Raw genomic sequence first — 10,687 nt, forward strand, 5'->3', positions numbered from 1 at the left:
TTATACCAAATTAGACTATTGGGTCCATCTAGCTCAGTATTGTTTACACCAGGTGTGGGGAACCTTTGGCCTTCCACACATTGCTGAATAGCAACTCCTCTCAGCCCCAGCAAGGGATAATGGGAGTTGTAATTCAGCAACATCCAGAGGGCCACATCTAGTCTACACTGACTGGAATCAGGTCTCCCCTGGGTTTCAGATTCCCAGACCTACCTAGAGATGTCAGATAATACGTTTCACTGTCTTTAGTCTAAACTCCCAAAGGCTATCCTAGTGCATCAGGCAATAAATGGCAGAGGCAGAAGCACCACCACACAAAGATACTGAGGAAGCATTTCCTTTCCAAGGACTCTGCCTACCAATACCACAGAAAAGTTTGTTTTCCTCGTTTTGACAATATATGTGAAACCGAGAACCTCTGTATGCAGGAATCACATATGAAATGCATATTCCGGGCAAATCCCACCTCGTCTTTGTGTGGGCTCGTTTTGAGCTTGGTTAGCTCGAATCAATATAAGCATTTGAAGTACTTGTGTAAATGGACTTGCCACGTCCAGCCACTAGAATGGCCATGTGAAACCTATTCACACAACCAGAGTCTAAATGGCTTCCCCACAGGCCAACCCAATTTAAGCCCTCACTCAAAAAACAGATATGAATTAGTTATCATCCCCCCATCCTCAAACAGAGGCCATTAGCACAATTTTAATCTGGACAAGACAGAGTCTGACCCCGCTCATATCAATCAGTAACAACTCATGAAGTGCTCGTAGGCTCTGCAAGTGCCATTTTTTAAAATGACATAGGAGATTCCAACTTGATAATATGAACATTCAAGAATGGGGGGGGGATTCAGGGATTAGGATGGAAAGACAGAATAATTGCTCTGTTCCTATGCCTTGTGTTTTAGGCAGCTGCTGGCTGATCAAGGCACCAAAAGAAAAGCCTTCAATTTGTTCCTAATTACTTAAGAGATGGCTTTTGTTAGGTGCAGTTATGACACTTCACTGCTTTTGGCGTTTCCCAGTCAACGCACCCCTACTATATAGCAAAAGCAATCAAAAATTGCCTTCTGGACACAAAATACTCCCTTCACCCTCCCCTCCCATTCTCCCCAGGCAGTTTGTTGTCTATATAAGGCATGCAAGACAGCACTGCCATATTCCAGTGGTTGCTCATCAGGACTGGGAGAGATGCAAATGAGTGCTGAAAACATAACTTCCTGGCTGGGTCTAAACAGAGGAAATCAGGACAATCCAGGAGGGGAAAGGAGAAAGGGAAGGGAGAGAGAAAAACAGAAACACAACCCAGGAAGACAGTGTTATTTTGGGCTGGGATCTAGGACACCCCTTCCCATCCAGTACAGAGGAAAGAGCTGCAGCAGGGCCTTCTCAGAGAGCTCCCTCTGCTAGACAGACAAAGGTGGAGCCCCTCACAGGCAGAGTACCAGCTTGTACCATCCCTCCCTGCCAGGCTGGGACACTTCAGCTTGGAGGGATTTCAGCAGCAGCTTAATACCTTCTTCTCCATGGGAATGGCAAAGGAATGCGCTCGGCTAGGAAGAGGCAGGGAGCGTTGATTTCTCCCTCCTCCTCCTCCCAAGGCTGAGTCGGCAAAACATGCCTGGACGGAGCCTTGTGCCACAGGGCTGCAGGAACAGCCCCTCGGGCCTCTGCTCTGCTCGCTCAGGAGTTGTTCTGCCTGCTTTGAAGTTTCCACACAGCATCTACAAACCCGTGGCAACCTCAGCCAAGCAGTTCCAGGGAGGACACAGCAAACAAGGCTTAGACGACATGCTGTGTGGCCTGTAAGCCTGAGTCCCAGGGTCCCAATGCAATCCTGCATGGCTCTCTATCCAGCCCTTGGGACTTTCTCCATCCCATGCCTCCCCCCATTGAAACCACACAACCCATTGGTCCTGCTCCACACCCTCCTTGAGCTGCAACGCCTCTTGGCTGCCCAGGAGCAGGACGAAGAGATGGTGTGGGTGGGAATGCAGAAACCGCTCTGTCTTTCGCACGGCTGGAACAGAGCCCAGTGTAGAGAAACATCCATTGGGCTCTGCCCACTTTTGCCCACAGCCCTGCCCATCACTGGCATGTCCCCCTCCTCAGAAGTGGCCCACAAGAGATTCCCGTTGGGCTGAAAAACAGTGAAATGAATGGGGCATCAAGAGCTAGCTGCTCTCAGGATAAGTAAATGAAGTTTGGAAAAAGCCAAGGCATGGTGAAAAAGAAACAGAAATCAAGCTGAATTAAGAAGATCACTAGTGAGCAGAATCAGGTTGTGTGCCACGCTGCTGCCTAGTTAATGCCCCCTACCCAGCTCAGGTCTAAGGGACCAGACTAGACTGCAAGGAGCCCATCTGGCAGGATAAGAAGTCTATATGCACTGATAAAGCACTTCCTGGAAGTGCCTGACAGAAGGCAAGAATAACAGGGGAAGGGCAGGGTTGAGGTGCATTAAGTTGAAGAACCAAGAAAAGGAGATAGCCCATTACAAGAAAACTGAACAGCCAGGGCGGCAAGAATAATTAAATGCATTCTTGAAACGAAGACTACCCTGCAAAATAAAACGGCACAGCAAGAATATCTGCTGCGGTTGTTGTCGTTTTAAATCCGGATACATTTCTACACATTTGCCAGCACTAAATTAAAGTTTGCCAAATTCTCATTTTTAACAAGCAGCTGCCAATTCTCTTGCAGAATTAAAATACTAAAAGAACGCTTATCCACAAGGAAGCAAGTTTTAAAAGAAAAATACTGGTCCCAGGCACAAAAGGAATCAGAAGTACACTTCATCACACTGCTGAGAAACACTGAGCGGAAACTTTTTTCACTTTGCACAACAGCTCTTCCTGGACTTTGGGAAAGCAAATTCCACCCTAGGAGGCTGCCATATTAAAACCTCCAGCACCTGGCAAACCTCATGATATTTGTCCTCACCCTCTCTGGATAACGTCACATGGGAATGGAGGATGCACCAGGCTCCATTTCTCCCCTTTTGCCCCTTGTGCGCATATCTCCAGATGATGACCAAGTTTATTTTTTGTTTTTGTGGATTCAGCTGGCAGCCCTCAAGGAAGGAAAGAGCTGGATGAGCAATAAATAGACCAGCAGGAAAATGCTGCACTCACTCTCTCCCCAACTCCTGGAAAAGTTCTTTTCCCTCAGTCCTCCTGCTCCCCCCCCCCATCCCTCCTGCCACCACTTTTTTCTTTCACACAGTGAAGAGGGTCATCAAATAAAAGCCTTGAGTGAAATAAAGTCAGGTGCCTGCCTCCTTTGCTTGTGTGAAGCATCCCTTCACATCAGTAACGGGTGCTGCTGGGTCTTTACTCCATGATCCAAAGCAGGCAAGGATTTGTGATAAATATGACAGGTTATGTCTGCCCCCTTCGTTATTAAACGCATTTGCTCAATATATATGCACAGAAGAAGTCTGGAAGTTAATAGCAAACTCTCACAGAATTTCTAGGTGGTCCTGATAGCAGCCCTGCAGGATCAGGCCAAGGCCAGCACCCTCTTTCTAACAGCAGTCAGCCAAATACACTTGGAAGCCCAAAAAGCATGAAAAATCTGCCCCTCCCAGTGAACATTTCTATTGTGGAATGCTTTCCACAAATCTTCACAAACAAGGCCACCAAGCTCAAGAGCCAACTGCACCTCATGTGGGTTTTTTGAAGTTGCGCTTGATAACACAGGAAAAAAAGTTTATCAGGAACACGACCCATAATTTTAAGAAAGCCTAAGAAAGTCACTGAAGAAACAGCCATACTTGTGCCATCTTGACACTGACCGCCGCAGGCGCAATGCTTGTTCACAGCCCTTCTGGAATTCAGACCTCCTGGACATGCTGCAATATTAAGTTACAGCTCAGAGACACTTTTAGATGAACGACGAGAATAGACGTCCAGAAGAAGAGCGGGGAGCCAGGAGGGACGTGTGCCGGCGCATGCATGCCGCGGTTCAGACCCTTGACGGCGAGGAGAGAGACTCACTCCTGCGACGGGAGCCTCCAGCACCAGCCCCTTCCCTCGGCTCAAGAGGGGATCCCTACCAGCCATCACACCCACGAAACGGGACGTCCCTGCTCCGAGCCGCCGCAGGAAACCGAGGGTGACGGTTACATCCTGGTGCCATGAGCAACACGCTAGTCTCGCTGAGACACCGCTAACGCACGGCTAGGGGGCACGCCCCAGCCCCACGGCAAGAGGACGTCCCTATGGAAAAAAGAACGGGGGGGGCACCCAGGAGACTTCCTAAAGTACGCACGGGGAGCCGGGGAGAGAGAGAGAAGCGCGTGGTAAAACACAGAAAGGGAAAGTACGAAGGGGGGGGGCGAGTGAAGAGAGGCACAAACTCTCGTTCACATCTGACCTAAAGCATGACTGGGATGGAGAAGGGGGTGGGGATATGTGGGGAAAGAGGCACTCATGTCACCCCGACGCCCTTCTCTGCCCACACGAGTCCCCAGAAAAGCCACATCACTTTCCCTTTCCTCACCCACCGCCAACTCCAACCAGGGACGGGATGCAATACCTGCAAGGTCCCCGCGCGCGACCTCCTCAGAGAAGGGCGGAGCTACTGAGCAGCCTCCGCCGCCCCGTCTCAGCCGCAGCGCCGCCGGCACCCACGGAGCCCTTATATATCTATCTCCGGCGGGGCTCCGCCTGCTCAGCAGTTCAAGCGCAAGCCCCGCCCCCTGCTGCCCCCCCCCGCCTCACCATTCAACAAGCGCGCCGCCTGCTAGGTAGAAGCGCATGCGCGCCGTCGGGGGCGCTTGCTCGGCGTAAAAGCGCCCCCTATTGGAGGTGTGCGGCGCCCGCGTCCCCTGGCTGGAGGAGAAAGGGCGGAGCGCGGCGCCGAAATCGCCGCGCCCTCCGCGGATGTTGCGCCCAGGAGGGCGGCGTCTCCTTGCGCAGCTGCCGCCCAAGCCCCGCCAAATAGGATTGGTACAGCCCCGTCCTTCCTTCTGGAAATCCTAGTTTCGCCTCTGAAAGATCTCCTCGCTGTTGCTTGTGAGGTGGGAGGTGCTTGTGGGTCACTCGCAGCATTCTGCACATGCTCAGGAACTGAAGAGGCGCTTTATTAATCGGGTGAGGGCATTCCCTGCGACGGCCCCTAAGTTGTGGAATTCCCAGCCCCCACCTTCACTATCGTCATGGTTATTATTTTTACTGCAGCTGCTTCACACAGCCAAGATGCTTGAAAGCTAGTGGCAGGGCCAGCACCAGGCATAGGTGAACTCGGCCCTCCATATGTTTTGGGAGTACAACTCCCATCATCCCTAGCTAACAGGACCAGTGGTCAGGGATGATGGGAATTGTAGTCACAAAACATATGGAGGGTCCAGTTTGCCTATGCCTGGTGTACACACAATTTCTCTTTGGAAAAAAGAGAAATGAGTTTTTGTACCTAGTGCAAGTGGATAAATAGGTACCGCTCCAGAGGGAAGGTAAACGGCGTTTCCGTACGCTGCTCTGGTTCGCCAGAAGCAGCTTAGTCATGCTGGCCACATGACCCGGAAGCTGTATGCCGGCTCCTTTGGCCAATAAAGTGAGATGAGCGCCACAATCCCAGAGTCGGTCACGACTGGACCTAATGGTCAGGGGTCCCTTTACCTTTACTTTTAGGGGAAGAACAGAGAAAAGCTCCTGTCCAAAACATGGCGAAGGAATCTGAAATGCTTTTTTGCAGGGTGCCCAAACTTTTCCATGGTACAGTATGCAGGAATGTGTTTTGTGCAACTGCAACACAACACAACACAGGTATTAACAGACACTGCCAATGTCTCTCTACAGTCATACCTCATTTTATGTTTGCTTCAGGTTGCACGTTTTCAGGTTGTATCCCATGGCGACCCGAAAGTACTGGAAAGGGTTACTTCTGGGTTTTGCCACTTGTGCATGTGCAGACACGCAAAATGATGTCACACGCATACGCAGAAGCGGCAAATCGCGACCAGTGCGTGCGCAGACACAGGTTGCATTCTTTTCAGGTTGCGAATGGGCCTCCAGAACAGATCCCATTCGCAACCAGAGGTACCACTGTAAGTTCAATATAGCAGGCCAAGCACAACTATGGAGGCAGGATGAACAACAGAACCTGCAAAGGATGCATAAATTCCCCTTTTAACATTGGTACCATGGGGGAGAAGAGCAATCCTCTCCCCACTGAAAATAAGGCTTCTAGCCGTCAAGCAGACATGAAGCTCCTTTTACTGAGCTAGAAAGGTCAGTGGCCTCAGTCCCCATGTGACTCTCCAAGATGTGACTCTCATGGGGAGCTTTTCCCATTTCTGCTACCCAAGGCCCTTTTAACGTAGAGAGAACTCACATTTGAAACTGCATGCAAATGCAGTACATACAGCGTGCCATTGAGTTATGGCCCCTTTCTGGAGCTCAGCTTTCTTCAGTGACCGTAGTTCTTCATGGGTGACCACTGTGTTCCTATGCCAAAATGTAGGACACCCACAAGCCGGATGTCACACGCTGACCACAGCTAGTCCAAAGTCTATTGGACCATAAATCCACGGTCAATAGCTCTGAAGACAGCAAGTCCTTTCGTTTTACTTTCAAATTTGCAGAGCTTTCCCCAGGTGAAGCCACCCCCTGAAAGCACTCTGTAAAAACAAAGGACCAGGAGCACAGGAAGTTCCTGTTCCAGAATGTGCACAGGCAACAGAACTGACATCATGCTATGTATGTATAGGCAGTGGCATCCAGAATGGGCAACAAGAAGACCAAAAAAGTCAGATATTGGAGCTAAGGAAAGTGGCAGGAAAGTATGGGATAAAAAGTGCTTGGCATAAGGCCATGTAGCCTATTTGGAAAAAACAAAACTAAAGATGGAGATGGGGGGGGAAGCATTCTGATCATGCAAAATTGCTGCCACATGTTTTGAATATTGTTGTTTGTTGGCACACAAGGCTGTAAATAAAACATCACTATACAGAATGCAGGGAGCCACAGTTCTGTGTGGGGAACGAGTACACAAGCTCATAGCATCTGAAATCCCTCAGAGGACATCTCACAAGCGTTGTGTGACTTGCCTCTCTAGGATGCCTATTAAAACCCAGCACAGAGCCAGGGGAAGCCGCTGAACCAAAGCAAAATAGCAGCCGAACAAGGCAACTTCTCAGCCCCCTCTCCCTCTCTGGAAATCTCCAGTCACTTTCTCTTCTATTTAAGGCAGAATTCAGTGATTCATTCTCAGCACATGTTAGAAGCGGGCTGACAAATCTCAAAACGGCAGATTCTGTAAGTCATGAAACTTAACGTTTTAACCTGGAAAGAAGCCAGTTCTTTCCCAGTGAGGTCTCCGAAGTACTCATTACTTAGCACTGTCACTGTTAAAAGGTGCTGGGATCAGGAGGGCTCCCTGGTCTTTATGCATCAGCTATGATTTCTACACACAGGATAAAGGATCAAGGCGGAGGAGGTTGAAAGCAATGTTTAGCTTTGCTGCTTCAGCCAGAGGAGGCTGCCAAGTTTCTCTCTGCGGGAGGTAAACAAATAGATTTATTTCATTTTTATCCCACTCCTCTTCCAAGGATCTCAGTGGTTCTTCGTTCCCTGTTTGTCATCGCAACAGCTCTGTGGGGGTAGGACGGGGCGGAGAGAGCGGATCAAGGTTAACCAGTGAGAATAATAGCCAACTGGGGATTTGATCCCACGTCTCCTTGCTCTTAATCTACTGCTCTGACCACTGACCACAGTGCTCTTTCAATAAAACACCTAGTAGTTTCCCTTAAGCCACTTTAATCCCACATACTCTTAAGTTATTGTGCCATCAAAAGCAGAAACATGGTGGGAGTGGGGGAGGAACAAACTGGTGGATGAGGGCAGAGCAAAACAAAACAGGAAGGGTGAAGCTGTGTTCATTTTTAACCTGGTCTTGGTCTTTTTCCTTTAAAGAACAAAGATTTAGGGATGTAATCTGAAATGAATGCAAATAGTTCAGTACCTAGATTTATTTGCTTTTCTTTCAACATAGGTCGGGGGTCAGCCAGCAGGGCCAGAGCGTGTATGGGCTTTTTCAGGTAGGAGTGGAATTTAGAGCTCCCTCTTTTGAAGTTTCAATTGCTGGCAATTATGCACATGGAGGATTTGTCAAGAAGTTATTGGTTTTGCAGTAGCAGGAAAACTGGGCCAATGGTCAGCTGACAACTGTACCGAATATAGTTCCTACAGATACCCCTACAATTGCAGTCCTGGTCATGGTAACCACACATGTCCCCCCAAGTGATATGTAAAAATTTTCAGAGACACCGTTGATGGTGCTCTAATTGGAGAACAGCCTTTACCAAAGGTGTCGTGGACTTTGAAGACACTCGAACTCAGGACAAAAGGGAGAAATGTGCTAAGAAAAAGGCACGTTTGGCAAACCCTCACCATGATCAACTCCTGCCTGGAAACCTATGTCCCCACTGTGGAAGGACGTGTGGATCCAGAATTGGCCTCCACAGACACTTATGGACTCACTGTTAAGACCGTGTTCACGGAAGACAATCTTACTCTTCTACAAGCGATTGCCAAAGACGACGATGACATGTTTCTCCAGAACACCATGCATTACCTGATCAAGGCAGCTCGCCTGGCCTCTGCTCATATGTCCAAGTCAGGAGCAGTTGCTTTGATTAATGAAACCACCCTAGACCTTTATTTCCATACTTTATTTCTATGATTCTATGATTACGAGAAAGTGACCTAAACACAGAGCAGAATAAACCCTCTTTCTTCCCTCTACAGCACCCACTTAGGTGCTGGTCAGCAGACCCATTTTTTAAAAGGATGCTAATGGAAACCTGGATTTATTTACATCCTTGAAAAATGCTACCCCAAAATGCAAGCAGTTAATGGATGCTGCCTACTTTCCTTCTGCTTACAGTCCAATTAAGTACCAGCAGAGGAATCTGATAATCTGACTCCCTCTGCTGGACATAAACTGGCACTACAACAGCCATATGGCCCTGCCTTCATTTTACGCTTCAGAGCTACCCAAATGAAAACCATCCTGCTAATAAAACTTTCTCTCTCCCCGCCCTCCCTCCTCGCACCGCCAGTCTTGGATTGAACTGCTGGATTTGAGTTCAGAGAGCCTAAAGCAACTGGGATCCATTGCTACCTGCCCCAAAGTAATAGATATTTGTGACCCTCACCCTCCTACCTCACACAAATGCATTCATAAGGAGCTTGGCATTGTCTGATCTGTCTTGTGGTGGGTTCTTCAGGCAGAGCTTCCCCCTGAACCACAGGGTTAGGCTACTGCGCTGGCAGAGCAGCGGCTGCCGCCATCCTTTTGATTGAGGCCTGGAGTTGTTTACAGCAAGCTGCCTGCTGCTTCTATTCAGAAGGCCCACATCTGGATTTGCTTAGCAAAGCAGAGCAGGAAGTGGCTCCGTTATTATCCTCAGATGGCGCCAAAGGGAAATCCCTCTTCCACTCTCTGCGTGTGCAACGCAGCCTCTTAACAACAGAGCTGCCTCGCTGTGAAAGAGACACACACACTCCCCTCATCTCCTTATTGGAAAGCTGCTGCCATGCCTTGCATTTTAAGATTTGGCCCGTGTTTCAGAATGCTGCAGTCCCCTCTCTTATTTTACATGAACTTTCCTTCAGACATTACTCACGCGCATGGTCCTGTACCATCTCCTCCTCATATGTATTTGGGGCTGCACTCCACACAGAATGTGGTGACAGACCTAATGCTACCCTTTCTGGGTCGTGGCTTTTGGAGCCCACTGATGACAACTGTTGCTCTTCTCAGGACTGGCTCTACCATTAGGTAGAGTGTGACAACTGCCTCAGGCGGCGGGTGCTGAGGGCCCGCAGAGCAGACAGAAAGGAGTGTGCCACCATCTGATCTGCACCACAGCCTCTAAGCTCACCTGCTGCCCTTTGGTGTCTAGCTGACTGCATACACACCATTTAAAGCACTCACACACAAGAGAATCCTGGGAACTGCAGTTTACTCCTCGTAGAGCTGCAATTCCCAGCACCTTTAACAAACTACAATTCCCAATATCCCTTTTAGGGTGGGGTGAGGCAATGTGCTTTAAATGTGTGGCATACACATAGTGAAAGAAAATGCCAGAACAGTTGTCTTCTGTACTGTTACATGCAATTTGGACTGGTGGGCCAGGGTGGGGGTTCTTGTTCCAGACAGCAAAACCTCTTGGGTTGGGCCTTCCTCTTAAGTACTGCTGAATTCATACTCCGGGCAACTTAATGCCCAGAAACGCCAGAGAAATAAATGAAGAAGAGATTAGAAGGGAAAGGGAGGTTGGAATCTAGAGGTCTGTTGAGGGTCACCCCATCATTCCAACTCAGGAATTTACTCTTTACAATAGGAAATGGCCACTACACGACATAATTTAAAAGAAAACTCTCCTCACAATAGCACACGTTCCATTCACAACTGACTGGTCAGCAGAACATGAAAGCCACGTAGGGTCCACCTTTGTCTCCATGGGGCTGACATGGAGCAAGCTGGAGCTCAGTTACATGCAGAGGGCGTATTGCCCTCTGGTGCAAGAATAGAGCAATTACTTGAAGCTCGTCATACTATAGCATGCAAAAAAGGGTGAAAAGAGGAACCTATGGCCTTTGATATGTTGTTGGACTACAACAACTTGCCATTGGCTATGCTTGAGTCCAAGAGGGCTAAAGTTTCCCCATCACTTC

General features: G+C 48.9%; 1 protein-coding gene across 4 annotated transcripts in view; it reads right to left on the minus strand.

Annotated features, from left to right (window-relative positions):
* Positions 1-4,675, minus strand: part of PDLIM7 (PDZ and LIM domain 7) — a 43,244-nt gene extending 38,569 nt beyond the window's left edge. For 3 of the 4 annotated variants that reach the window (XM_081185750.1, XM_081185747.1, XM_081185749.1), the window contains exon 1: positions 4,542-4,675. The gene's annotated coding sequence lies outside the window, so the exon portion shown is untranslated. Of the gene's footprint in view, positions 1-4,522 lie in introns of all 4 variants that reach the window. The other variant, XM_081185748.1, reaches the window with a different exon arrangement.
* Positions 4,676-10,687: the final 6,012 nt, after the last annotated feature.

This window comes from Podarcis bocagei (assembly GCF_964188305.1).
Source record: "Podarcis bocagei genome assembly, chromosome: 2".
In the NCBI taxonomy this organism is placed as follows: domain Eukaryota; kingdom Metazoa; phylum Chordata; class Lepidosauria; order Squamata; family Lacertidae; genus Podarcis; species Podarcis bocagei.